Below are 4,811 nucleotides of genomic sequence, written 5' to 3' on the forward strand. Positions count from 1 at the left end.
TATAGTTATGTTGATGCACATCTCTATGTATCAGAAGTTAGCCCGACTTAAATTTGGTAAATGTTGAAAATAAAATTATTTTCAGTATTGTAATCAGTTTTGCAGATGGATTTCTGGACTTCATGGAAGTAGGAACTATTTCACTCCGTTTCTATAAATATATATTAAGTGTCAGGCACTGTGCTAAGTAATCTGTATGTATTAATGAAAAAAATACAAGCATCCTGCTTCTAGCAAGTTAATAATCTAGCAAGGAAGACAGATGATCAAGTCCCAGATTTATGGTTAAAATGGTGGTAAAACCTATGAAAGAAATACCAAGACAGAGAATAACAAACACACTCATTTCAGATTAAGTATATGGAAAAACCCTCTTTGTGAAAAGGGCATTTCAGCTGAGACCTGAAGATAAGTTGGAAGGAGTTTATGAAATCACTCCGCCCTGTCATTGAAGGTACAGGGCCCTTTGAATTCAAAATAGAATGTGACATATTAAAGGGAAAGCACAGAATGTAGTTGGTAACTGAGAGAGGAAGGCCGTAGGCCCAATTGGTAGTGTAGTTTAGCGATCGGGGAGCCAATGAAGTTATGCTCACGTAGTTGTCGTTTCCTTTTGCAAGTACCCTGTCGTCCTTCCTACCTTGTCCTCGTGGATCTTTAAATCCCAGCTTTTCACTCAACTGCTAGGAATTATTCCAGTTCGAATGGCCCACCAGCCATTGTGTCTCATCCAACCAGCACGGATGTAGTACATTTTCGTTGTTTCTATTTGTGCGTTGTTGATAACCCTGAGATTTTTTTCCTATGCGGGAGTTGACTATCTGTGACATGGAATGCTCCACCAGGACAGGAGTGACATTCCCTTCTGTGGTGACCCCAGAAAAGAGCCCCATTCAGCCCCATCACACAGTGGCAGCCTCTCAACAAATGCTGCTGACTGCCCATCTTGTTTGGTGGAGCACTTTTTAGAGGCTGACAATGGAGGAAACGCTTGCATTATACAATTTTAAGTGATGAAACAGGAGGACTGCACGTTATCACTAAGGAGTTTCAGGAGACGTTGCCATCAAGTGTGATCCCACCAAGGGAGGCGACAACACAGCCAGAGAATAAGGGCACATCTTCTAGAAATTAGAGACTGGTTATAATTCAAAAACAGTGATGCAATGGTAGGGCTGCCGGTGGGGTTTTTTCTAGTTACTCATTCGGTCTTTTTTTCGAAAGCTGGCTTCTGCTGCGTGCCAGGCCCTGCTTGGGCACCGTGGGCACAGCTGTGAACAGAACTTGTCTCACGGAGCTCACGTGCTATCAGAGGAGAAAAATGACAGCCTGGCAGAAGGCCTGTGGGGCGAAGGCGAGGGCTCCTGGGAAGGAGAGCACAGGGGTTGAGGAAAGAGTTCTACACACAGTTTTAGACTTCCACGACGGTTACACTGGGGACATGTTCCGAGAAATGTGTCACGTGAACCACATAGAGCACACATACACAAACTGAGATGCGGTACCTACTGTGCACCGAGGCCCTGCAGTCTAGCCCATCGCCTCGAGCCTACACTGCACAGAACAACACGAGGTTGAATCAAGCAAAGAGAAAATGGCCTGGTGAAGAGCCTCGGTGAACACCAGACGTGCAAGGTGGCTGCTGGCATCACAGGGCATACTGCTTAACAGAAAACGTTTGTATAAGTAGAAAGGGTACGCTCTACCAATAAATAGGATATCGTAGTAAATACATAAAGCAGTAACATAGTCGTTAATTGTCATTATCAAGTATTATGGACCGTAGATGGTAGTATATGTTGTGCCTCTGTAGAGCTCACAGCACCGTAGGTTTGTTTACACCAGTGTCACAACACGTGAGTAAATATCTTGTGCTATGACAGACATTGTGATATTACCATGGCTACGGTGTCACTAGGCAAGAGGATTGTTCAGCTCCATGATACTTTGACTGGGCCATCGCTGGACATTCGGTCTGTCGCTCACTGAAACGCCCCTGTGCAGCACATGGCTGTGCATTGTCTGCAAAGGTGTCTACAGAGGTGTGGGCACGGACCAGGGCGTGGAAATTAGGGGGAAACTTTGAGCAGCAGGTCACGTGCTTGCGGGTGTCAGCAAGCACAGGGAGCAGCAAGTTAAAAAGCATGAAGCAAGCATGCTTGGTGTGTTGAAGGATTTGCAAAGAGACCCAGGTGGCTAGGTCAGAGTGGGTGACAGAAGAGATGACAAGAAAGGAGGGCAGACAGGGAGCCAGGGGCCTGCAGAGCAGAGACTCTGGTAAGCCATGTTGTGGACTTGGATTTTTACTGTGAATGAAATGGTGGTCGCTCCGGGGTCTTGCCAGAGATAAAGAAATTCTGCTAGTTAGTTCCTATCCCCACAGAATGATTTATGTCTCAGGAATTGGCTGAATGGAGATCGGGAAACGGAGAGAGCCAAAAGGGAGCCCTGGAGGAGAGTAGTAGCTGTGGCTCCACCCCTGGGGACTGGGAAACAAGGCAGGTCAGGGCTGGCAGCCCAGAAGCTGACCTGTGAGCCCTGCTGGGACTGAGGAGATGGGGCTGCTGCCCCGCCCACGTGGACCCCCCCAGTTGGTGAAATGAGTTGATTATGGGAGCGCGGGCAGAGAACTCGAGACTGGAACCAACTGCCACTGTCAGGAGGTATTAGTGTCCTGGGGCTACCCCACAAAGCACCACACACCAGGTGGCTTAAGGCAACAGAAATGTATTCTCTCGCAGTTCTGGAAGCTAGAAGTCTGAGATCCAAGGGAGGGCAGGGCTGGTTTCGTCTGAGGGATGTGAGGGAGAAGCTGTGGAGGCCTCCCTGCTGGTTCGGGCAGCCTAGGGGTTCCTGTTCTGGTTTTGTAGATGGTGTTCTCTGGGTCTGTCCCTCGAGTTCCCTCTGTGCGTGTCGGTCTCTGTCCCCACTTCCCCTTGTTATGAGGACCTCAGTCACAGTGGATTAAGACACTTCATCTTAACTTGATTATCTGCAAAGACCTTATTTTCAAATAAGGTCACAGTCCCAGGGGCTGGGGGTTAGAACTTGACCACCCTTTTTTTGGTGGGGGTGGGGGAGGACACAATTTAATCCATAACTCAAGAAAGACAAGGGCTCACTGCCAGGGTGGCACAGGCAGGAAAGCAAGATAAAATAAGAATTAAAGTCCCTCTCTCATCCTTGCGTCCCAGCCTCCCTCTGATGCCCTGTCTTTACGTCAGGTTGTTAAGCAGAGCCCCAAACGGGGAAACTTAGGCAAGTAATTTATTGAAGGAGTATGCTAAGGAGCAGGAGAAGAAGCCTAAGTAAGGACGAAGCTAAGAATGGGAGCTGGTGTCTGGTCTCAGGCTGATTCCACGGGGCCTTAGAGCCCGAATTGCACCACAGAATCCATCCTCGCCTGAAGCAAGAGCAGGGTGGGGGCGGACTGATTTTTCTAACCCATGTAACAGTTATCATTTGTGTTGCTCCCTAGAGAGACATAAACCCCCAGGTGCCCAGAACAGTTCTCTGGAGGATGGAAAGCTATATTATATATTTTTGAGGACTTTGTCTATTTCGACTGTGGGCATAAAGTTGTTCATGTTTCCTTGGGACCCTTTTTATTTATATAATCTGTAGTAATAATCGTTGCTAATGTGTATCTTCTATTTTATTTCCTGATCACCGTGGCTAGGAGTTTATCAATTTAATGAGTTTTCTCAAAGAATAAGCTAGCTCTTGATTTCACTGATTTTGTCCATTGTTTTTGTTTAATTGATTTCCCTTCTGATCTTTGTTATTTACCCCTTCTGCTTATTTGGGGTATAATTTGCTCTGGTTTTGCTAGATTCCTAGGATGGAAACTAAAGTAAATAATGTGGGACCTGTTTCGTTTTCTTTCTCCTTTCTTCTTTCTTCCTCTTCCTTTCCTGCAAAAAGCCTTATTATTTCCATTTGGTCCAATGCATGGGAAAGGGTTCCAGGATGGTTAAAAGTCTGTTTAGTGGTTGCAGGGAGAGGCTCCTCCGGCAGAGGCCTGACATGGGGGGGGGATGGAGACGGGCCCCCTCCAAGCCTCTGGGCTCCAAAGGCTCCTAGTCATGCACGAGGGTGAGCCTTTTGAAGAGATATTTGCCCCGCCCAGCCCGGGGGCCGCCAGACTGTAGAGGAGGGTCAGCTGGTCTCCCATCTGCTTGATGAGTTTCACCTCCTCACCCAGGAAGTGGTTCTCCAGGAAGTCACAGCTGAGGGCAGAACCCAGGGCTTGCAGACCCAAAAGGGCCTGGTTCAGGTGCTTCTCCAAGGCCAAGGCTGCTTCCCTGGCATCCTGAGTTGGACCCCACTGACCGTGGGAGGGCTTCTGGTCACCCTGGAAGAGAATGCGCCCCCGCTCCCGCCCTGTGCTGGTTTTGTACTGGCAGGGGATGCTGGGTCCCTTGCCCTTCTCCTCTGTCCACTCGTGGAAGGAGTGGCCCACGCGCTGCAGAGCCCCATCGTCGTGGTGGAAACAGAAGCCCAGAGAGAGTAGGTGTAGGAGGCCCGCAGGTGCAGGGTGGCGGGGTGGTTGATGGTGGCCTTCACGTTGGTGGATAATTCTGATGAATTTGGGAGCTCATGGTTGTTCAGTAATAAGGAATTAAGGTCAAAAACTGGTGTCAGCTGGTCTCGGAGGCTGGGGATGGCTGAGGTGGTTCCTCTCGTAGTGACTGGAAAAGAAGTTGGAGGGCAGAGGGAGGCTGGAAGCAGGTCCCTGGGTCTGTCCTGTCCAAACACTGCTGAAGCAAGAGATGGGCCCGGGAACCCCTGAGGGTGCTGCCTCCCATTTT

General features: G+C 48.8%; 1 pseudogene; it reads right to left on the reverse strand.

Annotated features, from left to right (window-relative positions):
* Positions 1 to 4,079: 4,079 nt before the first annotated feature.
* LOC118995269 (ferritin light chain-like) lies at positions 4,080 to 4,601 on the reverse strand (annotated as a pseudogene).
* Positions 4,602 to 4,811: the final 210 nt, after the last annotated feature.

This window comes from Sturnira hondurensis, unplaced genomic scaffold (assembly GCF_014824575.4).
Source record: "Sturnira hondurensis isolate 20B ecotype Veracruz unplaced genomic scaffold, ASM1482457v3 Scaffold0010128, whole genome shotgun sequence".
NCBI classification, from domain to species: domain Eukaryota; kingdom Metazoa; phylum Chordata; class Mammalia; order Chiroptera; family Phyllostomidae; genus Sturnira; species Sturnira hondurensis.